This window comes from Mirounga leonina, unplaced genomic scaffold (genome assembly GCF_011800145.1).
Source record: "Mirounga leonina isolate KUSES-001 unplaced genomic scaffold, KU_Mleo_1.0 Mir_173, whole genome shotgun sequence".
Classification (NCBI taxonomy): domain Eukaryota; kingdom Metazoa; phylum Chordata; class Mammalia; order Carnivora; family Phocidae; genus Mirounga; species Mirounga leonina.
In genome coordinates, this window is record NW_023270447.1 from 62941877 (window position 1) to 62965395 (window position 23519).

The following is a 23519-nucleotide window of genomic DNA, read 5'->3' on the forward strand; positions in this document are numbered from 1 at the left end:
TGTTTTCTTAACACTGGGCAAAGAATCTCACTTCATATAGATCACTGGACAATGTGCAGCTTCTGAGGGCAGGGTTGACAGTAACAGAAATTGTGAAAACCTTCAGTACAGTAGTCCCCCCCTATCTACAGGAGATACATTCCACCACCCACCCCCCCAGTGGATGCCTGAAACTGCAGGTAGTATGGAACCCTATATACACTGTTTCTTCCAATATGTACGTATCTATGATGGAAGTTTAATTTATAAATTAGGAACAATAAAGAGATCAATAACTATAATTAATAATAAAATAGAACAATTGGGGCGCCCGAGTGGCTCAGTCGTTAAGCGTCTACCTTCAGCTCAGGTCATGATCCCAGGGTCCTGGGATCGAGCCCCGCACTGGGCTCCCTGCTCCACAGGAAGCCTGCTTCTCCCTCTCCCACTCCCCCTGCTTGTGTTCCCTCTCTCGCTGTGTCTCTCTCTGTGAAATAAATAAAATCTTAAAAATAAAATAAAAAAGAACAATTATAATAATATACTGTTATGTGAATGTGGTGTCTCTCTCAAAATCTCTTACTGTTCTGCACTCACCCTTCTTGTGATGATGTGAGATGATAAAAGGCCTGTGTGATGAGATGAACTGAGAGGAATGACATGAAGTGAGGGGCACTGTGATGCGGCGTTAGGCTACTACTATCTTCTGACAATAATCAGAAGGATCATCTGCTTCTGGACCACGGCTGACCGCAGTAACTGAAACCGTAGAAAGCGAAACTGTGGAGAATGGGTGGGACTGCTGTAACTCTGATAGATTTAAGCCAATGACATCATACAAAATATTCTATACTCCAAAATCATTTCCTATGAGTCACTGAAGCATTTATTGAAGCACTGCTCAAGATCACTATTTACAGCTCATACCCATGAATGTATTTAAGATTAATTCTTGGGCGCCTGGGTGGCTCAGCTGGTTAGGCGACTGCCTTAGGCTCGGGTCATGATCCCAGGATCCTGGGATCGAGTCCCACATCGGGCTCCCCCTGCTCTGTGGAGAGCCTGCTCCTCTCTCTGTCTCTGCCTGCCACTCCCCCTGCTTGTGATTTCTGTCAAATAAATAAATAAATAAAATCTTTAAAAAATAAAAATTAAAAATTAAAAAAAATATATTCTTGAATCTGATCTAACAATATATTGTTGGTTTTAAATGGAGAGTATTCATCTAAATAAGACACTTTATATATCTTGGACATGAAGATTTGAACTATAAGTTAAACCTATTCTACTGGAAACATTCAAATGTATAGGCTAGCCTAGTCCCTCTCTCTAAACTGCACCTTAAGTTTACCCATTAGAAAGCTTTCATTATATAAAAGTACACTGAATTTAGAAGTAATCTGTCTGCAGACAAGGACTTTTTTTCTTTTTTAATATTTTCTTTTTAAGCAATCTCCACACTCAACATGGGGCTCGAACCCACAATCCCGAAGTTCAAGAGTCACACACTCCACCGACTGAGCCAGTCAGGCACCCCCAAACAAAGACTTAAACCAAAATAGAAAATACAACTCCCACGCTGAAAATGAGCACAGCTGTTGCCTCACCGTTATCAGGTACATCACTGCTACAACATGGAGAAGTGTGGGAAGGGTGCAGCAAATTTTGCAACCTGGCAAAAATTTCTGCAGGCAGAGGGATTTTTTCCTGAACCATTCCACAATGTTGTCTTCCTGCTTACTTCAAAGAAAATGTTACCCAGGTGACTAGAAACCAAACTGACAGTCCTATGTCAACTGACAATTTCTACAATTAGAAAATTTTTTTAAATGACTATAATGCAAATCTCTTTCTGGATTGAAGGATAAAACTGGTTGTTCTGATTTCAATAATTATCGCTATCTGGCGAATATGGAAAAGTTCTCATCTCATCAAAATCATTATCACTCAGGACCTGAGGATTAACAGAGCAATCAGGAGACAACCTAACCCTGAAATAATCCTACTACTTCATACATTCATAAATACAGACTAATAGGGCGCCTGGGTGGCTCAGTTGGTTAAGCGACTGCCTTCGGCTCAGGTCATGATCCTGGAGTCCCTGGATCGAGTCCCACATCGGGCTCCCGGCTCAGCGGGGAGCCTGCTTCTCCCTCTGACCCTATCCCCTCTCATGCTGTTTCTCTCTCTCTCTCTCTCTCTCAAATAAATAAAATCTTTAAAAAAAAAAAATACAGACTAATAATAATATAGATCCATTGTAAACCAGCTCCTAAACCACAACGTAACTAAATTAGGTTATTTCTTTCATGCCAAGTGGTTGCTCCCCCATGTAGACATCTTACCGTACATAAAAGAGTAGATAATTACAAAAGGCCTCCTTATTAGGGAAGCTCTAACAGGCTGAAAGGACAGATTTTATGCTGTTCTAAAAAGAAAATGATGTGTCCTCTCATTTATTAAGGTCCACTTGGTGACAGGCACCCACTGTATGCTACTGTATTCATTTTTCCTAACTACTCTATAAGATAGGTGTCACCACCAATACTTCACATAAGAAGAAACTAAGGCTCAGACAGGTTGAGAAACTGACCCCCAGCTCACACAGAGGGTAACTGCATTGCAGAAGAATTCTTTCCCAGGTCTGACTCCAGCGTCAGCAACTACACTACCCCCTCCCAACAGCACTTTTTGGCCAAAGTATTTTAAATCCATTTCCTCCAACAATTAATCTACTTAAATTATGTTAGGTGCTTTTAGTCTCTGGGAAAATACTAAAATGACCTTGTAGCCTTCCTAACTAGTCACAGCACATGCATGAAAAACTGAATAAACAAAATGAGAAGAGAGACTGGAAGACATCAGATAACTCACAATCAGTCTGCTTTGAGCATAAGAAACTGAATGGAAAAGAACAACTTGCTGGCTAAGGAATGTTCCTCCTAGGTTGTATGCCTGAGGTTGGAATGAATCTCAAGAAGGTCGTCTGTGACCTTTTTTTCTTTTAAGATTTTATTTATTTGACAGAGACACAGCAAGAGAGAGAACACAAGCAGGGAGAGCGGGAGAGGAAGAGGGAGAAGTAGGCCTCCCGCTGAGCAGGGAACCCGATGCGGGGCTCGATCCCAGGACCCTGGGATCATGACCTGAGCCGAAGGCAGACACTTAACCATCTGAGCCACCCAGGCACCTCCGTCTGTGACCTTATAATGTCCTCTGCCATTCTCCCTCCTATGAATGAGGCAAACTTGTCAAAATACAAAAGGTGCCTTAGAGTCATCTCCATCATCAAGTCAATGTTTCCACAGAAGAGGCAATGCTGCCCAGTGGAATGAGCACTGGACTGGGAATCCAGTAATCTGAATTAAACCTGGCTTTCCCCTTGCATTGCCAAGTGACCTTGTCAAGGTCATCACACTCTTTAGGGCCTCAGTACAAAGCACCTGCCTAAAAGAAATCAAAAGCCACTTCCTGATCTAAGATGCAAGAATTTTTCTTTTCTCCTAATATTTCAGGGTGTCAAGAGAACAGTGTTTGGGGCACCTGGGTGGCTCAGTCTAATGTCCAACTCTTGATTTCAATTCAAGACATGATCTCAGGGTGGTGAGATTGAGCCTCATACTGGGCTCCATGCTGAGCGTGGAGTCTACCTAAGATTCTTTCTCTCTCTTTGAGTGTCTGACTCTTGATGTTGGCTCTGATTGTGATCTAAGGGTCATGGGACTGAGCCTCATGTCAGCTCTACGCTCAGTGTGGAGTCTGCTTGAGATTCTCTTTCCTTCTCCCTCTACTCCCACCATGCTCTCTCTCTAAATGAATAAAATCTTAAAAAAAAAAAAAAAAAGATTCTCTCTCCCTCTCCCCTCCCCTATCCCCCCTCACGCATTCACTCTCTCAAGAAAGAATGAATCCAGTATTTAAGAGTACGGGTTCCGCAAATTTTGTAAGAATTAAGAGTTATAGGGGAGCGTGGGTGGCTGCATCGGTTAAGCGTCTGCCTTCGGCTCAGGTCATGGTCTCAGGGTCCTGGGATCAAGCCCCACAACCGGCTCCCTGCTCAGCGGGGAGTCTGCTTCTCCCTCTCCCTCTGATGCTCTCCCTGCTTGCACTCTCTCTCTCACGCTCTGTCTCTCAAATAAATAAATAAAATATTAAAAAAAGAAAAAAGAGTTATAGACCTATGCTTGAATCTGGGCTCTGCCACCTTATGTGACCTTCAGCAAATTACTTAACTCCTCAGTTTCTTCACACCTAACAATGCAGGTGGTAGTAGGATCGGATCTACCACATAGCGAGGCAGATAATATGCATAATACATTTATACCCTAGCTGGTACAATGTAATCACTCAATAAAAAGTAGTAACTATAATATCATTCCTGAGCTTGATTCATAGATTTTTAGTGGTTCAGCATCTCTGAACTAAGAGATGTGAATTTCAAAATTGTCTCAAAAAGACAACTAGCACCAACCCGCATTTCACTTTGCCTCTACTTCTCTTTAAGTGGGCATAAGAAACCCTGTATCTTTTCTAGTATAATGAATCAATTTTGACCAAATGGAAAATATGTACGCATAAATGAGATAACAGAATTGTTACAAGGATTTAGAGAACAAAACATGGACATAGTCTGTTAAACACTAAACATTAGTATGAGTCTACTTAGAAGGCAAAGTTGATGTTCTCAAGTTTTTAACATAAACTCAGACCTACTCAGACCTCCTGGGAGTTCAAGATTTCTAGGGTGGTCAATTCCAGATGATAACAAGGCCCAGCAACTGGCCATGGGTGTAAGGAGCTAAAAGGAATGAAGGTGATCACTGGTGTTGAAGAACAGATAGTTAAGAAATGTTTGCTGAATAAAAAGCAAGTATGTGTACGCTTGTTTTTGCAACCTTGTCTAGATTTACTAAAAAAGAAACTAAATTATGGATGCCATAACATTCCTCATATTCTGCTAACTTATGACTGAGTCAAACAAAGGTTAGATGACCAATGTACAAAATGCATGGCAAGCCCTATTTCCCCTTGTTCTTTTGACTCTATCTTCCACACTGCAATGTAACTGCAAATAAAAAGGAGAAGACCTTCACCTAATTGTATCAAGTCACAAAGCAACTCAGACTTCCAATTCACTGGTCTCCCCTCCAAACCTGAGTTATTTAAAGATTTTCATGCAAATACTAGAACTGCAAATAATTTTTTGTATCCAGTTTCAATTTTACACATCATTTAAGATAAGCATATACTAGATTCACTATCCCACAGTTTTAAGAAGGCACTAGGCTTCTGGACAGGTCCCAGTGTTTGGAGACAAACATCTTAAAGAAGTAGTGATATTTGAAAAAGCTCCCAAGTGAGTTCTTTATACACTTGGTAGTTCCTCATTCCTTGGCATTAATCACTTGCATATAGAGAGACTACGTCATCAATTTTCTTAAGTCTGATTTTAAAGAATGAGATTCTTAAACTTTCTGTACATGTTTTTCCCTATTATCTACCTGGCTTCATAAAAACTCCAACAGTTTACTTTGTAAATCTTTCTCTACACAATAGAAAACAAGAGCTATGATTTAAATACCTAGTTGAAGAACCTATATTCTATATGGTTCCTATTCTGTGGTCTGAATCTTTGAAACAGTACAAATTCTTATTATATTCTCCCCACTCAATACACTCCTAACATCCAGCAATCAAAGAAAGATGACCCATTTTGAAATGTAACACTACCTGGCAGTTTGACTAGTCAGGTTTATACTGATAGCATGATATAGCAGTAAAACTACAGGCTTTGGCATCAGACAACTTGGATTTGAATTCCAGTTCAACCACTGAGTGACACTGGACAAGCTACATAACCTCTGTGATCCTCAATTTTCTCATCTCCAATATGGGAATGATAATGCCTCCCTAACAGTAAATATGCCCCAAAATGTCAATTCCCTTCCTCTACTACATTCCTTTTCTCTCTTGAAAATTTTGTTGCATTCACATAAAGCTGACCAAATTTGAAAACCAGAGAAGTTTCTTGAAATTGGAACGATGAAAACAGATGTATAACAACTATCTAAAGCTAGAAAGGACCACATAACACAGACAAGGAAAAAAAAGTTAGGAAACACAGAGGTTTAACACAAATGTGTTTCCATGATCCCCAAACCTTGGGAAGAGCAAATATAGAACAATTCATTACAATAAAATGGAAAGTGATAAAATACCCTCAAGCTGACTCTAACAACTCTTGACTAGAACGAAAGTTTTCTGAAATACAAACCAGAAAGTGTTGACAAGTTCTGTAACTCATGACAAGATGCAAGAAACTATACACTAGTTTATTCTCCTTCCAAGCTGATAAAAAAAAAAAATTAAGTGCACATGAGGGTGGGTGTACTTTTTAGGCATATATAAAAGAAAACAAATAAGCCAGGTCCAGGATTTCTGTTAAGCTCTCTTCCACTAAAGAGGAACGTGACAATATCTATTCAACAAATAAATGCCAAGTATCTAAAACCTGCTAGCACATGTAGCTTTAGAAACTCAGCCCTGACATGTATCCTTCCTAATGCAGGAAAACTTCATATACATCTCAAAATTAGCTGCATGGTCCTGAGACCCAATAATCTATAATTGCTCCCTTACTATAATTCCCAAGTCTGAAAATGTTCCCCCAAATGCTTCACACTTCCTCATTCCTATAGATCTGTCACTACTTAATGCTGTCCCTCTTAGGCTTGGCATTGTTTCTAGGACCCGGCACGTTCGTCCAATAGGACCCCTCTCTCACGCTGGTTCTGTTTGTTTTCCCGATATCACATCCCAGATCTGGTAACTGAAACCTCGGTTTCAATGCTGGCACTCTCCAGCAAAATCCCAATCTGATCCTATCGCTTAGATAGGTACCTAACGCCCTGGTGACCCTTCCTCCTATACCATGCCCTCAGACCTGGCATCCGTGGACATCGAGGTCACTCACAAACTGTGTTAAACTCTATCTCTATCTTAACTATAGAAAACAAACTGATGCTTATCAGAGGGGAGGCAGGTCAGACGATGGCTGAAATAGGTGATGGGGATTAAGGAATACACTTGTCGGGATGAGCACTAGGTGATGTATGGAATCGCTGAGTCACTACAATGTACACCTGAAACTAAAGTAACACTGTATGTTAACTATGCTGGATAAAAAGCAAAAACAAAACAAAACAAAAAGACCTTCCAAGTCTAGCTCTCTTGGCTCTCGAAGACCCTCTCAGCCCCAACTCAGGTTTCAGGGTTTCCAAGCCTGGCACCCTTGGGGCTTGTACGCCCTTCTACTAGGCCACGCATGTTCCATGGAGGATACCTCTGGAGTTAGGAGTGTCACCCACTCCGGACCGTGCACAGGCTATCCTCGAAGTACCTGCCAGACCATAACCCTGTCTTCCCCCTTAAGGTCTCTAGGCTCGCCCCCAGCCTCCACCCCACGCCTGCACCGAAGGGGGTCACCACCCTGCGGCCCCAAGCCGCAGAGGCGCGCATCCCTGCAGCCTCCCATTCCTTCATCACCCCCCAGGCCGGAGCCAGCGCGACCAATAAGGTGCCAGGTCCGCGGCCTCCCCGCCACCGACCAATCACGAGCGAGCCCCCCCGCAGTCGCCTTCCGCCAATGGGAGAAAGCCCGCGGGCCGGGCCGACGAGGCGCACGGACCCCAGGAGCGCGACAGCGGCGACAGCGGCGGGCCCGGCGAGAACACAACATGGCGGCGGGCAGGCCGGACCGAACTACAGCGGCGGCCGCGAGAGGGAAGTGAGGTCTCCGCCGAAGGCGGGAAGCGCTGCCCCTCCCCCCGCCGCCGCCGCTCGCCTCTCACCCTCCCTCCCACAGACGCTCCCGCACACTCACACGCCTCCGCTCAGGAGTCCAGGGAAGAGCAGGAGCCGCCTCCGCGCTCCTGCGGAGTCGGGCAATGCAGAGGCCTGGGCACGGCGGAGGGGAGGGGGAAGCGTGCGTCACGGAGAACGGAGCGCGCGCAAAGCGGGGGCACAAACAAGATGGCGGCCACGCCGTTTGCACCGTCTCCCCCCTTCCCCTCCCCCTCCCTTGGCGCCTTGATTCCCTGTATCTTGTAATGCGCAGGAGCTGAGTTTTTTGAAGTCTCGCGAGAATTAAGAAGGGGCGACGACCTGGGGAGGAGGAATGAGATCAGAGAGCCTTCTGACCCCACCCCTTTCTAGAGGATCCGGAGGCGTTGCCTGGTGACCTCCACAGGGCGTTCTACGCTTGTGCGCCTTTGATGTGGTGCGCGCACTTGAATGTTAAAATACATTTTTTGGGTTTTCGGGTTTTTTTTAATTTGGGAGGAAAGAGAGCTGGGGGACGAAGGACGACATGGGATTGCTAGATTACGTGCGCCCCTAAAGAAGATAGTTACCAGGGGGCGCCTGGGTGGCTCAGTTGGTTAAGCGACTGCCTTCGGCTCAGGTCATGATCCTGGAGTCCCGGGATCGAGTCCCGCATCGGGCTCCCTGCTCGGCGGGGAGTCTGCTTCTCCCTCTGACCCTCCTCCCTCTCATGCTCTCTGTCTCTCATTCTCTCTCTCTCAAATAAATAAATAAATTCTTTAAAAAAAAAAGGAAGAAGAAGATAGTTACCAGTACCATAAAAGGGGATTTACACCAAAACTGTAAAATTATATACTCCGGAGTAAAGAACAGCACCTCCCAAGAATTATTAGCGTGTAACCTTACGTCGACATAGATACTGCTTTTCTCATTTGAATGCAGTTTAAAACTTCCATCAAGACAATTGAAAACCCCATGAGCATTACGTCTCTTTCATACCTTATCTCTTTAATCTCTACAACTAATTGGTCCCGAGGCATTAGTGTTTCTGTTACAGATAAAACTGATGCTCAAAAGGGTTAAGTAACTCGATCAAAGTCCCACAGCTTGCAAGTGTCAAAATTCAATTTGAGTAGCTCCAAAAGCTGTGGCTGAATTATCTACATTGAGCCAATGGGTTAGATGTAAGCACTGAGAGAGATGAAACTGCTCTTGCTGGTGGTTCCCTTGAATTTTATAAATGACCTTGGAGCTTTTTGGAGACTTGGGTTGCAGGAGTCTTCAACAATATAATCAACACTATTATTATTTCTTTCCTTTGAGTGTATGACTCTGATGATAAAGGTGTTAAGAATACTGGAATAGCCCTTGACATGAATTCAGGAAAACTGTTTCCAAATCCAACCTGAATAAGTCTCACTTCAGGCACTCAAATATTTGGTGAATGAATGAACAAAACCTAACTAGCTATAAGACACCTGACTTCACTGAGTCTTGATTTCATCATCTGTAAAATGATCTATTTCCTACCTCCTGGGAGTGTTGGGGACATTGAATGAAATAGTGTAAAGGAGAGTGCCTTGGAAATTGCAGAAGTGCCAAAGAAGTTAGTGATAATTATGACATTTTCAGACATGAGAAATGGCATAAAAAATTCAAAACAGACACAAATAGTATGTTAAAATAGTAGACAGATGAGCTTAGCTAATGGGAAAAAGCTAAGTGAGTCTAAAATATTGAGTTAATTATTGCATATGTTTTGTTACAAAAGATGTAAAAATGTGTAGGAATCAGCATGAATTAGTATTATTAGATATTACTGTTATAGTTAAGTATCGACGGCACATAGGGGCTGCAGTCAGTTTCCCTCTAAGAGCCTGGAAATCAGGTTGCCTTCAGAATTAAACTAATAAGAATTTACATAGAGAAAATCAGCCAAAGGTGATCATAAACATATTTAACAAGTAGTGCTGAAGCATTTATCTAGCAGATTTGAAGTCCATGAAGTTGTGGATATATCTTTCTGTGCTAGGTATTAACCCTTTAGTTGCTAAGGCATGAAGAGTAGGTCCCAAGGGCTCCCAGGGGAGGGGAGTTGTCAGGAAGCTTGGGGTAGCAGGTATTTATCAGCTAGTATGAAACTATTTCAATATTTTAATAGTTAATATTATAACGTACCAGTCATACTGGTACACACAGACTGAATATTAGTCCTTGCTATAGACTATTAACAATATTCTCTGCCCCTGCCTTTCTAAATCCCTGCCTATCTAGTCTGTCCCTAGGAGATTATACTTCTCACCCTAATGTCATCAAGCTTGGCATTGTTTTGGTCAATGAAATGTGAGTAGAAATGGCATGAACCACTTCTGAGCAGAAATGTATGGGCCATCTAATGATTCCACCATATTATTTTTCATCTGCCATGAGAGCAGCATGTCCCAAATAGAACTGCTTCTCCAGCGTTGGTCCCAGAATAAAGATGTGCAGAGCCACAGCTGATGTACATGACATACATGTGAGGTAAGAAATAAACCTTTGTTATTGTAAGCCACTGAAATTCATTTAGTTGTTTGCTAATGCCGCATAACCTAGCAGTCTAAGCTGACTAATGCAACCTTAAAATCAGCTATCCGTGGTGGTAAGCCTAGAGTTTATCTACAAACATGATCAAAAAACAAACTGAACTCTGGTCCAGGCATACAAGAGAAATCTCAAGAAGGCAGATGTGATTGTAATTTAATAAATGGATGCCTAATCAGTCTTACCAACCAGTCATTCTGTATCTTATTTGGAGAGATTCTGTGAACCAAAGGGCTTAATCAGCCATGACAACCCAAAACAGGGCAGTCACAGAGGCAAGCATTAGTATTGCCCTTCTAAGTTCTGCCCCAGTCAAACTGACCTGAGCATTAGTATTTCCTTGTCCGTGTCATCCCTACAGTGGGTGAGAATATCTCAGGCTGCCTCAGCTGAGAAATGCTTCTTAAGATCAACGTGCTTCCCTGGTGTGATTCTATACTCACCCAGCAAATGACTTACCTATGGGGACAGAATTTAGTGATCTGCCACCTAGAGGATCCCAGTTCTTTTGATAATTACATTTTTCATTGTACATCAGCCTGTTGATTCTGGCTTATATAACCATCAGTTTCTGTGAACTTAATGGATACAAGAGCCGCCCTGGGAGATGGTTCCACTCTGCTTACTATTAAAATCAGGCTTCTGAATTTGCAAGGCTAAAGACCAGTTCTGGGATGTTGGTAAATTCCTTAAGGTTATAGCACTCTAGTAGAGGGACCTGTCTAGAGGGCCGACTAGACTACCCTCAGCTACACCTCTCTATCTCATTATGTGCTTTCTTTGATCTAAAAGAAAAGCAGTAAATGTTAAAGACAGACATAATTCACAAGCTGTGGGAGTTCAAAAAGGAGAGCAATTACTTCCACTTAGTATGGAATAGCGGAAGGAGAAAGATTGGCATGGATGTGACCTTTGGGTCTTAAAAAAATGAGTAGAACAAGGGAAAGAGCATGCCATGTGTAGGTAGCCAATGGAGCAAATATAGGAAGCAAGAGATCAATTGAGGAAATATAGAGTAACAGGAAAAGGAAGAAGAATCATCTGGAAAGTTATATATGGTCAGATTAAGGCTCTTGGGTTTTATTTTCTGCTAAGGGGAGTTAGTATGGAAGTTTTTTTGGTTTTGCTTGTTTTACCGCTTTAGCCATTTTTGAGTATGTAGTTCATTGTCATTAAGTACATTCACATTGTTGTGTAAATATCAGCACTCTCCATCTCCAGAACTGTTTCATCATCCTCTGCTGAAACTATACCCATTAAACAATAATTCTCCATCCTTCCCTTCCCCAACTCCTGGTAACAACTGTTCTGTTTTCTGTCTCTTTGAAATTTAACTATTCTAGGTATCTCATATAAGTGGAATCATTCAATATTTGTCCTTTTGTGTCTGGCTTATTTCACTTAGCATAATATATTCAAGGTTCATCCATGTTGTACCAAAGTTTCATTTCTTTTTATGGCTGAATATTAGTATTTCATTATGTGTATATAGCACATTTTGTTTATCCATTTATCCATCAATGGACATTTGGATTTTTTCCATCCTTTGGGTACTGTGAATAATGATGGCTATGAATATTGGTGTACAAATATCTGAGTCCCTGCTTTCAGTTCTTTGGGGTATATACTGAGAAGTGAAATTGCTGGATCATATGGTAATTCTATGTTTAATTTTTTGAGGAACCACCATACTGTTTCCTACCATGGCTACACCATTTTACATTCCCAGTGACAGAAGTTTTTACAAAAGGATTGACATGGTGAAAACTGTAGTTAAAGACAATCTGGCAGAGATGATAAGATGGAATGGGATTGCAAAAGGACCACTGGAGACTTCCACAGTAGTTCAGGCAAGATGCAATGAGCTCCTGAACACATCAGCAATGAGAACAACTGCAGAGGTGACATTGCCACGGTAGGATTGGAAGGACTTGACTGTTGTGGCTGGCTATTTCAGGGGCAGGGGGAGAGGGGATCAAGAGGTGTTTAATATGACTTTCATATTTCACAGCTGGGAGGATGGTAGTCTCCAGATGAAGAGTTCTGGACTTTTCTAGAGCATGGAGAAGTCATGAGTTCAGGTTGGAACATGTAGAGTTGGATTACAAATGAGACATTGTAAGCTGTGAGGTGGACATTGTTGTCTTGCCTGCTCAACACCTTTGCCCCTTCAACTGGTAGTGGCACTCTACTTTTTTTTCTTCTTCTTTTAGATTGTAAAACCATCCTTCTTCATCTGCATGTAGTGCTGGGCTGAAAAGGTCTGTGGCCATGAGAATGCACTTTTCAGATCTCCAACTGGGAGAAGTGTAATTCATCAGCAGCGCAAGTGCTGAGCTCTGAAATCCATCACCCCTTACTCTCAGGCCTCCCCTCCCCCAGGCTGGTCCTGGCCAATGACAGCCCTGCAGGAATTTTGGGATAAGCTTTTTTCAGAATAAATGATGCTCTTCTAATGGGCCACCTTGGCCCAAGGGCCCTCAATGTTGCCTTGCCAAACTTTCCTTGGAACTACACTGCAGTCTAAGACCCTTCCACCTAGAACTTCTTCCTTCTCTCTCCTTCCCTTAGGGTCAGATCTGCATCATTGTCTGATGGTCCTTGGTCTCTCAGCTCCTACCCCATTTTCTCTCACAGGTGTTTTTCATAATAAATTCCTTGCATTTAATCCTGTCTTGGTATCTGATTTTCTAAGGATCTGAACTGGCATGAGGGAAGGGAGGATGGGATATTTCTTTCCACAGCATATCTTCCATATCCCATCAGCTGTAGGAGTAGGCATATGACCCAGTCTGACTGATCATAATGATCCCCACATCTTGGCCCAATGCTTCCTCACAGTGTCTCAGCGTCATTTCACTCTCAGACCATTAGTTATTTGGTCCACCTCACCCACAGACATGGCTGACCAACTCTGAGTGAGGCCTTACAGTTCTGCCTGAGGCCAACTAATTGCAAATGTGGATTCTAAGGCTTCTGCAGCTTTCAGACCCTGATGACACACCTCTTCAGAGAACATGAGCTCTGGCTTCCTGAGCAGCTGCTGAAGGGGCCAATGAAGCAACCTGGAAGTATAGGAGATTTAACTACCCATAGGGCAAAGTAATCAATGGGAGACAGGAGACAGGAAGCAGCAGGATAGAACAATCCAGTCTCTTTTCCTTCCTCTAATGGATTGTTTCAAGGTACAATTCCTCTATGCAACCTATCTAGAGACATTCCACATGGCCAAGTGGGTGGACCTCTCAAGAGACTAGCTGTGTCTCTTCGCAGCTCATCGTGAAGAAGTAGCAAACATTTCCTTGCATTGCTTTCCATCTTTTCCTGCTTCCCCTATCCCTTCATTCTCACTGCCCTAGAAATCTGCATCCTACAAAAACCTTTAGCACTTAATCCCTTCTTCAGACTTTGTTTTCTAGGAACCCTTGCTAAGACAGGTCACAGTTGCACAGATGAGCACATGACCCAACCTAAGCTAAGCAAAGCCCTCTGGAAGATGTGAAATATAGATCCAGGAAAGATAGGACTTTTCTTCTGGAGGTCTTGAGCCATATGGATCTGGGGGTGGCCATCATTTCTGCTTCATGAAGAGAGCCTGCCTGAGCATGAAGTCATCACAAAGGAAGGCAGAGCTCTGTGAACTTTCTTTGAGCTGCTAGATCCAACTCTCCCCAATATGCGTAACTGTTTTGTCATTTCTTGATCTCTCTGAAGACCAGTTTTCCCAATCCAGATCAAAACATGGTCACCAGTGGATCCCAAGTCACCTCCATTCAAGAGATCAGCCAAGCAACTAAACTTTTAGGTTCCATTTCGAATTTCTGGGAGAAGAGCTACTGCTTGGGCTAGCTTTGGCCAGATGTCCACCCCTGAAGCAATCAACATTGTGGAGAGAGATGCAGGGTCATGTATAAACATGGCTGTATTCACTGTGACCCTGTGGATAATGGTGTGATAGCAAGGTGTGGGATAGAATAACACGTCCCAGAAAAGTGGGAGGAGAGAGTTGGGCAGATGAAAGAAATGCTGCCCACTCCTTGAGAATAAATAAGGGGACAGAGGATAAAGAGAAGAAGTCAGAGGGCAGAATGCAATCTAACACAATGCTACCCTACACTTTTTCTAAACCAACACTATTCCATAGAACTTTCTGCAATGATGGAAATGTTTTATTTTTTTTTAAAGATTTATTTATTTTAGAGAGAGAGTGTGCGAGTGGGGGAGGGGCAGAGGGAGAGAGAATCACAAGCAGACTCCCTGCTGAGCGCAGAGCCCAATGTGGGGCTTGATCTCACAATCCTGAGATCATGACCTGAGCCGAAATCATCAGTTGGACACTTAACTGACTGAACCACCCAGGCATCCTGGAAATGTTTTATATTTACGTTGTTCAGTATAGTAGGCACCAGTCACAGGTAGCTGTTTAGCACTTGAAGACAGGTAATGCAACTAAGAAACTGAATTTTTATTTCACTTTATTTTAATTTCAGTTTAAATAAGCTATATGCATTTAATGACTACATATTGGACAGCATAGATCTAGACTACTGGTTTGCTTGGGAAGGCAGTATGGAATGTTAGCTAAAGCATATGCTTTGGAATCAGCCTACTCTGGGTTCAAGTCCCAACTCTATTTCTTAGTGGTATAAATTGAACAGGTGACTTAACCCCTCTGAGCTGTAGAGGTGAAAGATACAAAGAACAGGAAATGATATGTGGTACCAGAAAAAGAGAAAGGGGCAAAAGATCTGCAGAGGCACAAAGAGTCAGTTGAATTTGACAATTAGGAGACTGAGTGGATTAAGACAGAAAAGTGTGAAAAGTGTGAGGGGTGAAAGCCAGACCAGCAGTGTACCTGTCTTTTGCGCATCTGCTATTTTTCTTCCCTCTGGAGGGGTATCCCAGGCAGGGAGAGATAAGGAACACAAGGGCACCTGGGTGGCTCAGTCATTAAGCGTCTGCCTTCAGCTCAGGTCATGATCCCAGTGTCCTGGGATCGAGTTTCTCGTCGGGCTCCTTGGTCGGTGGGGAGCCTGCTTCTCCCTCTCCTACTCCCCCTGCTTGTGTTCCTGCTCTCACTATCTCTCTCTATCAAATAAACAAATAAAATCTTAAAAAAAAAAAAAAGATAAGGAACACATTTTCTCTTAATCCTGGTGGCTTGTGGGGAGCTGAGAACCTAAAGGCATGTCCTGAAAACAAGGCTCCAAAGTCAAGCCAGAAAAACAGAACCAATCACTATGAGTCATTAGGTCTGAAGCCAAAGATGGGATTGCCTAGACCAAGGAAGCCACAAGGCATGAACATCTCATATACATCCCCTTGTTACACAACACTTACTGTGTGACTAGACTGTGAGTCCTTCCAGGTTCAGGGCCTTGTTCATCTTGGTATCTCCAACACCTAGTAAGTTCCTGGCACCATAGTTGGTGCTTAATTAACATCTATAAAATGAATGAATGCAAGTAAGCCAGTTCACTCCCCTCCCTGATGCATAGTGGACACTCTGTTAATTGCATTATCAGAGGGAGAAAACTACGGTAAGAAGGTGCCAGGGAATCCTTCTTGGCTTGGAAACTATTGGTAAGGTCCTTAGCATATTGCCTGGCACAGAGGAATTGCTCAACAAGTGTCACTATGGTAATTATTATTAGTGGGTGGAGGAGGTAAGGTTTTATATAAGGATGGGAGAAGGCCTTAATAATAATAAGAGCTAAAATATACTGATCTCATTTAGTCCTTAAGCCAACTTGATAAGGTAGGTTTTATTAGACTAATTTTACAGATGAGAAAACTTAGAGATGTAATTTATCCAAAATTAGCCAGCTTAGAAATGGCAAAGCTGGGGGGCGCCTGGGTGGCTCAGTTGGTTAAGCGACTGCCTTCGGCTCAGGTCATGATCCTGGAGTCCCGGGATCGAGTCCCGCATCGGGCTCCCTGCTCGGCAGGGAGTCTGTTTCTCCCTCTGACCCTCCTCCCTCTCATGCTCTCTGTCTCTCATTCTCTCTGTCTCAAATAAATAAATAAAATCTTAAAAAAAAAAAAAAGAAGAAGAAGAAGAAATGGCAAAGCTGGTATTGAACCTGAGCTTATAAGTCTCCAGACTCCAGGCTCTACCAAAAAGGGAGCCAGGGAGTAGGATTCTCAAAAGAGGAGTTTAAGGAAGGCAGTTCTTGTGTCAAAATTCACTTCTGATTTCTATCTGTTCACGTAAGTTGCGATGCTTTTTTTCTCCCTTCCACACCCACTACTTGTCTTCTTGACAGGGTCCTCATCCCTTCTACTGAGTTTACCTCTAGGCCACCCTTCTAATTCCTATCCCATTCAACCATATCTATTCTGGGTTGACTTAAAGTGGCAGTTGAAATGAGGTCAAAGGGAGCTTTTTATTTATTGGTTTGGTTTTGATTTTAAGAAGAGAGACTCGAGCAATTTTATAAACTGAACATTCCAGTAGACAGGCAGAAATCGGCAATGCAAAAGAGTATCTACAGAGGTAAGTTCTTGGTGTCCTTACCTCAGGTTGGGGAGAGGCTGGCCTCTGAGACCTGGGACGCTGTGACTTTCCTTCATAGCAAAGGAAGACAGGGAATATGCGTACAAAAGCAAGAAAGTTAGTAAAGGTTAGGATGCTTAAAATCAAGAGTTAAGTTTTACAGCAATTATGATGGCATGGTATAGGGCAATGTTTTTCAGATTGCAGGTCATAACCCATTAATAGGTCATGAAATCATTTAGAAGTTTGTGACCAGCTTTATTTAAAAATGGAATAGAGGGGAGCCTGGGTGGCTCAATTGGTTAAGCATCTGCCCTTTAGGTCAGGTCATGATCTCAGGGTCCTGGGATTCAGCCCGTGTCAGACTCCTTGCTCAGCGGTGAGTCCTTTTCTCCCTCTCCCTCTGCCCCTCTGCCTGCTTGTGTCCTCTCTCCCTCTCTCTCTCTCTCTCTCAAATCAATAAAAAAAAATTTTTTTTGAGTAAAGCAATAGACGTTTATTAAGTGAAGATACAGAAAAGTCTCTCAAGAGTGAGAGGGGTCCCAACAGGGTTGCCCAATAAATAAAATCTTTTTAAAAAATAGAATAGAATTGAATTGAAAATTTGAATTGATTGCACTTTGCAGGGTAAATACTGTAGAAACTGTTCTGAAACTTTATTTAAGTTATTTATATAGCTATGTGTGTCCTGGTCACACTGTACAATTGATTTCTTATTGAGGGTACAATAAAAAATGTTCAAAAGCCACTGGTCCACGATGTGACCGTGGGAAAAGTGGCTGATTCCTAGAACTTTCTTTCTCTTCCAGATTTTTCCATGATACTCATAAATTGTCTTGCTTTGTGGTTGATAATAGGCACTGTAAAGGGCATGAGACTGATCAACTATGCCAGAGCTTCCTAAGTAGTGAACACAGTATGTGGGTTACATATGTGCCCCCAAATTAATCTCCTAGTCATCAGGTCTACTCTTTCAGCCTGGTTTCTGCTCCCCTATTGCCCCAAGATGACAGCCAACATCTCCCAAGGCTCGCCTGCTTCCTCATTCATGGTTAGCAAGGAAGAGACTGTCCGTGTACCAGCCTTCTCGGCAAAAATCCTGAGATTCCCTCTGATTGGACTGGCTGATTCATATGTCCATCCTGAACCAATCATTCTCGCCATTGACTATCTCAGCCCTGCTCTACTCCCATGGAGTCGGCTTCCTAGAAACACATGGATCCTGGAAAATAATGAGGTAATCAACTAAGGTCTAATACATATGACCCCTAACGGGCCGAAATGAGCGGTAAGTTTCAGTAGCATTTACACTGGTCATTTCCCAGACTCCCTTTGCCAGCTGGCTTCCTGTCAGATTCGGTGAATGGGAAGCACAGGTGAGAAATTGCAAGCTGGAGATGGCACGGCAATAGGACAGGCAAAATCATTTTCTCTCTGCATCCACTGGAGACTCTGGCAACAGCTGGTGGTGATGGGCTCAGGGACATTCAGCGTTTCCAGCAGTGGTGGGTTACTGCCCACAGGCTCCAACAGGGTTGGTGGTACTGGAGGGGCAGCAGTGGGTACCTGCAGGCTCCAGGGACCTCTGGCAGTTCTGCCAGCAGCATCATTTCAAAAACTAAGCTCCTGGGGCACCTGGGTGGCTCAGTGGGTTAAGCGTCTGCCTTTGGCTCAGGTCATGATCTCAGGATCCTGGGATCGAGTCCCACATCAGGCTCCCTGCTCAGCGGAGAGTCTGATTCTCCCTCTCCGTCTGCTCCTCCCCCCCTGCTTCGTTCGTTCTCTCTCTTCTCTCAAATAAATAAATAAATCTTTAAAGAAAAAAAAGGAAAAACCTAAGCTCCCATAGTGTCAGCAGCAAGCGTACTTCTGGACCCCGTAACACCCTTCCATTTGATCCTCCAAGCCTAGGGGTGGTAGAAGCTTCCTGCAGGTATTAATCTCTAGTCTGGGGGCGCCTGGGTGGCTCAGTCATTAAGCATCTGCCTTCGGCTCAGGTCATGATCCCAGGGTCCTGGGATTGAGCCCCGCATCAGGCTCCCTGCTCCGCGGGAAGCCTGCTTCTCCCTCTCCTACTCCCCCTGCTTGTGTTCCTGCTCTCGCTGTCTCTCTCTCTCTGTCAAATAAATAAAATCTTAAAAAAAAAAAAATCTCTAGTCTGCCTCACCTTACCCTTCTGCTCCTTCAAGCCAACAGGTTTCCAAGCACATTTTCTGGTTTCTTGTCTTCACCTCAGCTGACATATTGTCTGGGCCATGGGATAGGCCAACTTCCTTGACTAATTTCCCAGTTGTGCTGTTTGGAGTTGCCAGGCTGGGTGACTGCCACAAGAAAAGCACACTATGCTCTCCAGGGCACACTGAGGAAGGAGCAAGGACAGACCCTGGAGGAAGCCCAGATGAAGCTTCCTACTCCCATTGCTTCCTTACTTACCCCTAATGATTAGAACTTACTGGTGTCTCCCAGAACAACCTGAGGCCATGTTGCAATTGGGAGAGATAGGCTCATCCTGACCAGGTGGGAGTGCAGCAATGAATGCAGTTGGCAAGGGGCCCGAAACAGAGGGGCCAAGACAAGGTGTCCTTGCTGCAGAGTAGAGTTTAGGAAGGGAGGATGGGCAGGAATGATTACCTCTGCTTCCTCTTTTTCAGAGGTGCTGGTAGAAGGGTAGACCTATGGTTCTCAACCTTTCCTGTCTTACCCTCCATAAAGTGCTCTGTAACCAAACCAAGAAAATGGACTCTTCCACTAGCATTCATTTTTGCCAGTATATAAAGCACTGCTACTAAATGCTTACAGCTAACCTTCTATGGGCTCCTGGTGCTACCCAAACCGCTGTGGGGTAGCCAAGTCTCCATAGAGACTGGAGGGGTAAGATTGTGAATGATTCCTGGGGGCCCCAAAGGGCAGCAGTGCCAGGAACACCACTTCTCTCAGGGGTCCCTTGCCATGGCCAGCAGTGTTTTGCAAGGCAGTGTTAGGCAAGTCCTGTTTAAGTGTGACCCGCAATTGGGAACTTTCTAGATCCAGCTCAGTCAGCTACCTGCTCTGTGATCTTGGGTAAGTCACTTAATCAAGATCGGTCTCAATATTTTCATCTATTTTAAGTTCTTTTAAAATAAATAGTTTTAAGGGGGTGGATGGGATGGGAGATAGGTATTATCCTCTACACTCCCCTTCTTGCCTATCCTCCCTAGGTTTCCGTGAGTATCAAAGACAAGCATGAAAATGCTCTGAAAAGTACAAAGCACCCTACAAAAGCAAGGAAGTATTATTATCAACATAGCTGTTAGCTTAGAAAGATGGAGGCAGGGCCCAGGCTGAGAGCCAAACAGCTGGAAGGCAGGAAATCTTAACACCAAAGAAGGAAACTTTCTTTGTTCAAAATCTTCCTGGAGTGGCACTTTCTTTGGAGCAGACCTGGCACTGGACTCCTCTGAAATGCTGAAGCGGGTCCAGGAAAGTGTTAAGGGGGTAGGTAGGGCATTTAGCAGCCAAAGATACTGGAGAAACACCAGCCCTGGTTTCTCAGTTCCTTTATGATCCAACAAAGGATGCAATGGACCTGGGGTGGGGAGGGGCGGTGTGGAGGCTGACTGTATCAGCTGGACTCAGGTTGAAAGTCAGATGTGTGTTGGATCCTTCCACAGGCTCGTTAACCAGTTACCAAGCTATTTTGGGAGCCAGGATGTCATGGCACTCTGTAATACTGAACTCAGTTGCCAACAACCTAAAATCCATTCTCTCTACGTGGTGTTCAAAGCAAACATTGATCTGGAGAAGACCATAGAGATGGTCTAGTCAAACTGAGGTGCTGAGAGGGGCAGAGACTGACCAGGATAACAAGTAGAATCAGGCTCATTGGGCTGCAAGGGACAGAAATCAACCCAAACTAGCTCAAATATAAAGGATTTTCTTGTAAGGACTGGAACTGAAATGCCAGCAGGAACAAAGCAGCTCTAGGACTCACTGTTCTATTCATTCTCCCTCTCCTGATGCCCTCCCCCATCTCTGCACAGGGCTGCTCCTTTTGCCTCTACCTACTAATCGGCTTCTGCTTCTTCTTGGTCTCTGCTCCCTCTTATCTTGGCGTGCGCATGGTTCTACTGGCCAAGGCTCACTTGTCTCTGACCTCCCTACTCTAGCTCTCTCTGTTACCTGACAGTTTCTTTCTGTTCCTTGCATCAAGAGAGCCTCTAACTGGCCTGTCTCAGATTGTTATGGTAGGCCATTAGTTAAAGGTCACCAGCGAGTATATGAAATGGTAACCCTTGGCTCTGGTGCTGGCCCCATTTGTTCAAGTCTAGAAACTAAAGGGGCCAAGTGGTCTAAAGCAGGAGCCCAATAGGGTTTGTGGTCTGGGCAGCTCTTCTTCCAAGTGAATATAAGTTGGGCAGGCACTGTGCCATCACCGGGACCATGTGACTAGAGCCCAAGGCTCCAGATTTTCTTTCCAGAATTTTTTCCATAGAATTTGTCATTTCTTTCCTTTATTTGTGCAGCAGACATGTCTTAGTGCCTGTTCAATGTCATTCATAAAGATCTCCCTCCTCCTACCTCCCCTCCTCCTCCCTGACTCAAGGAAATTATGGTATAGTGAAGATAAAAGCAGGAGAATAATTGGAATACATGAGTGCTTTAGAAGAAGTATAAACAAACTGATAATATCTACCACTTACTGAGTACCCTGTACCAATCACTGCTGATCACTTTACATACATTTTCTCATTTAATCTTTACAACTCCCCTGTGAAGTCGGCACCACATTTTACACAAGTGGAAACCGTCTCAGAGAGCGGTTCACAGATAATAAATAGCACAGCAGGGCTCTGATGCCAAAGTCTGGTCTGCGCTATGCAGCCTTTACCATGCTGTTAGAGCACAGAGGATCACCTTGGCCATGGGAGGAGGCAGGGATGGGTGGCAAGAGCAGTAGACTTCCAGGAGTTGAGCCTTGGAGCAGGAGTGAGCTTTCACCAGGCCAGTGGGGGTGGGCCGTGTGGTGTAGACAGCAAGATGTGAGCACCAGAAGGGCTGGAGTGGGGGTGTGAGCAGGAAGCAGGGCCAGGAGCACGTTGCATATCCCTGAGATATGCCTCCCTAAATTTGTGCCCTAGGTGCCTCTCTTGCCCTGCCTTCATCCAAGCCCTGGCAAAGCATGTGGAGTTGAGGCCACATGGAGCATTGAAGAGAAGGAGAAGAAGAAGACAAATTCAACACAGCCTATAAAATGCAACTACCAGTATCTGGGCCTTTGTACCTGAAATAGACTCTCAGGGCACATGGGTAGACTCCAAAGCAAAAAATTCAAGAGGGATGAAAATCTTTAAAATAACCACATAAACAATCTTCTCCAGGGGTGCATAGATGACTCAGTCAGTTGAGCGTCTGACTCTTGATTTTTGCTCAGGCCATGATCTCGGGGTTGTGAGATCGAGCCCTGGTGGCAGGCTCTGCGCTGGGCATGGAGCCTACTTGGGATTCTCTCTCTTTCCCCCTCCCTCTTTCCCTCTTCCCCTCCCCCCTTCCTCTGAAAAAAACAAAACAAAACAAAAAACAATCTTCTCCAGCCCAGATTCCCCACACAGTTTTCTTCTTCTGCCTGACCTTCAGGTCTTGTCTTGGATGTCAGTTCCCCTAGAAGCATTCTTGTCTCCCAAGCTTGCCTTTAGGCACTTGGGTTACATTTTTGTAATTGCCCTTTGCTTTGTCTGTCTCTGCACTTCAGACTGAATTCCCTGAGGGCAAGGGCTGGGTCTTATTCACCCTTCCACCCCTGGCAGAGCCTTTGGCTCATAGTAGCTGCTCAGTAAAAAATAGGTTAAAGAATAACAAATAGCCTCCAAGAAGCCTTGGCCAAATCTTTCAGGCCACATGGATTTTTTTCTCCCTATCTCTGCGGGCCTACCAACCTCAACAACTGGAATCTTACACATGTTGGAGAAACCTTAAAAATCATCTAGCTATCTCCTTCCTCCTATCATTTTACAGATGGGATGATTGAGGCCCAATTATCAGGTATTTGCCAACAATCTCAATTTTATGTCTTCAGCCACAATTTCTCCCCTGAACTCCAGACCCAAACAGCTGCTTCTGCATCCCCACATCCAGGACTCCCCACAGTGCCTGTGCCTGAACACATCCACAACTGGCCTGAGCACTGCCCCCAGGCCCAGTCCTCCTCCAGGCTTCCCCAACCTGGTGAAGAACATCACCACCTGCCCTGCTGCTGGGGTCAAGATGTTGGGAGCCCCCTGCCACCTCCTACAGTCTCCCACCACCAATCAAACACCAAGGCCAGTCGTTTCACCCACCAAAATCACAAAATGTCTCCAAATGCTCTCTGCCTCCTTGGTTTAAATGCCCCACAGTTCTCAATGCCCCTGCAAAGTGCCCTCATTAATTCCCCAAATCTGCTCTTTCCTTGTTCCAAACCATGCTCCTCACTGCAGCAAGAGTGACCTTTAAAAAATGCTTCTTTGTAGGGCACATGGGTGGCTCAGTTGGTTGAGCATCCAACTCTTGACCTCAGCTCAGGTCTTGATCTCAGAGCTGTAAGTTCAGGCCCGGCCTTGGGCTCCACGCTGGGCATGGAGCTTACTTTAAAAAAAAAAAAAAAAAGCTTCTTTATGATTTAACA

The 23519-nt window shown here is 44.1% G+C and overlaps 1 protein-coding gene and 1 long non-coding RNA gene across 4 annotated transcripts in view; one reads left to right on the forward strand and one right to left on the reverse strand.

Annotated features, from left to right (window-relative positions):
• The window catches only part of NFYC (nuclear transcription factor Y subunit gamma), a 65578-nt gene extending 57417 nt beyond the window's left edge, over nucleotides 1–8161 (reverse strand). Inside the window, exon 1 of one of the 3 annotated variants that reach the window (XM_035018880.1) lies at nucleotides 7862–8161. The gene's annotated coding sequence lies outside the window, so the exon portion shown is untranslated. The remainder of the gene's footprint in view (nucleotides 1–7861) is intronic. The other 2 variants (XM_035018886.1, XM_035018885.1) reach the window with 2 other exon arrangements.
• A 426-nt stretch (nucleotides 8162–8587) lies between these two features.
• Nucleotides 8588–13507, forward strand: LOC118019560. Its single transcript, XR_004681696.1, has 2 exons — nucleotides 8588–10323; nucleotides 12064–13507. It is a non-coding gene; the product is annotated as an uncharacterized LOC118019560 (long non-coding RNA).
• The last annotated feature ends 10012 nt before the right edge of the window (nucleotides 13508–23519 follow it).